Here is a 2,318-nt window from a genome sequence, read left to right as displayed (position 1 = left end):
CACACACACACACACACACACACACACAGTGTTGTTAGCCATGTTGTCAAAGTGAACTGTAAGGAAATTATTTAAAAGCTCTTTTTACGTTGGATTTTCACATTTCAGACATTAACCATGTATTAATTAACCATGTCATATAAAATAATTGAAACATATTAATGTATTTTAGTAGCAGCTTTGCAACATGTGCACTGACACACGTCAGGTTTTTAAAGCTGCCGCACATTGTCCAAAATTTGTTTAAATTTCTTTCATTCTGTCAGCAGCTGCTCCATTTCTATTGTGGGACAAAAAAAGTATAAATTCCAGCAGATTTAGGATAAATAGTGATGATCTCTGAACCTGTAATAGTGGGACTTAACTCACGTGAACACGACAGACACAACTGGTTAGAATATTTGCTACATTTGAAAAATCAAAAATGATTGATGCATGTTCATAAAAAAAAAACCACAAACACCGGAAAATAAGTAGAGGAATGTCTTCTTCCACTTTGGATGTTAACAACATATTTCAAGTTCTAGCTTAAAATGTAAATGTATCAGTTATTTTAGTCCTGTTTGCTTATGTTCATTTTAGTCCCGCAAATCCCCAGCGAGCTGAAGATCTGCAGCTACAAAGCTCCTGGTTTCAGTTAGTGGCCATGCTCGATAAAGTACTAATGAGAAACTCTGACCACCTTCTGTCAAAAATAAATGTTAAAACACTGAAGAAAATGCAGGTGCACGTTAGCGCAATGTGTTGCACAACAGCTTGGAGAAAACAGGAAATTCTTTGTTTGGATTTATTGTTCTGGTGGTAAGTTTATCTTGTGGATTCACTACAAAACCCTGCATTGATTTGTCATACAGTTCCTGTCTTTCAGATCATATTAACCTCATTATTAGAATAATTACTGGAATTGTTGGGTCTTGGTAAATTACAGAGTGTGGTCAAACACCTAATCTATCTGTAAAGTGCCTTGAGATAACTCTTGCTATGATTTGATTCTATAAATAAACCTAATTGAAGTTGAATTATATCCAACCCAACATAAAAATCATGTCCAGACTCAGCGACTGGAAATCCACCTGGTTACCAAATAATCAAACTATTTTTTGCAACAACAAGAGTTAGATTGGGTTCCATTGGCTGTAAATAATCTCCAGAGAGGCCACTTAGATTTATTACAGTATTGGATAATGATATAAGTCCTCAGGCTGCCTGCAGATTTCCATGAGAAAGTGAGCATTCAGGGAGACATTGTGCAGATGTGTACTGCAGGCTTATCGCGAGATATAACCCAGCTGCGTTCCTCAGCTTCAGCAGTTCAGCCTGCAGACAAACATTATTAGATCAAATGTGAACTGAAGCTGGGTCCTTTTTTAACCCATCAACCAACACACAGGTGTTTCCACTTTTTGCGCCTGATTGAATCTCCTCTCAGGACATTGTGGGCGTGTACAGACAAGTGATTGATTGACATTTCCCTCGTTAGTTGCACCTGTTTGCTCATTCTTGTTAGTAATGACAGGAAACACCTGTGAGGGTGTGCAGGGATTTCAATATAACAAAGAGGACCAGAGTTTTTGAAACACAATGTGGAAGAAAAAAATCCTCACTGAATTCTAAAACTTCCAAAACATCACAGTGTTGCTGCTGCAGAGTTGGGGTCAAATTCTACTCATGTACAGGCAATAAAACCCACTCACACACAGCTTATCTTAATACTTCTCTCTTACAGGAGTCAGTCATTCATCATCTACCAAACCCGTGTCAGCTGAAACTCCATTGACAGTTGTAGGGACGCCAAACACAGATTACTCAGGTAAGAACAGCCTGATCCCAAAACTACTGATAATGACAGGCATATCTGATTAGCTCCAGAAATCAGATATGTAATCAGATTACTCCAAAGGTGCTGCTTCTCCAGGCTCCTGCTGCATTCACAGTATCCAAAGGTTTAGTATTTCCCTCTTTACCTCCTAATATTTTTCATGGTCATGTTGGCATGTAGACCAACGCCAGTGAGGAACACCTTGAGGATAACGTGTTAAGGTGCAAGAGTTTTGGACCACTAGTGCAATCATTTAGCTCCAAACCGCTTGGTTTAACCCTTGTGTTGTCTTTCCGTCAAAAGCACTTTTGTTGACGTTTTTTATCAATGTTTGTCACTTGACGTTTAACATTACGTAACACTAACTTATCAACTTTAGTATCACAGTTATTTTGGGAATTTATGGTCAATAAACCTCCTTTTTAGGAAATTATACCTAATGTTTGAGTTAGAAAAGCAGAAATTATTAATTATTTAGACTAAAATTAAAGGAATGGAT

At 37.7% G+C, this 2,318-nt stretch overlaps 1 protein-coding gene across 1 annotated transcript in view; it reads right to left on the bottom strand.

The window, feature by feature from the left end:
• adamtsl5 (ADAMTS like 5) overlaps nt 1-2,318 on the bottom strand; it is a 65,478-nt gene that overhangs the window by 4,418 nt on the left and 58,742 nt on the right. The gene's annotated exons all lie outside the window — the stretch shown is intronic.

This window comes from Etheostoma spectabile, chromosome 1 (assembly GCF_008692095.1).
Source record: "Etheostoma spectabile isolate EspeVRDwgs_2016 chromosome 1, UIUC_Espe_1.0, whole genome shotgun sequence".
Classification (NCBI taxonomy): domain Eukaryota; kingdom Metazoa; phylum Chordata; class Actinopteri; order Perciformes; family Percidae; genus Etheostoma; species Etheostoma spectabile.
Note: the sequence above shows the minus strand (reverse complement) of the source record. Positions and strands in the feature narration are given on the sequence as shown.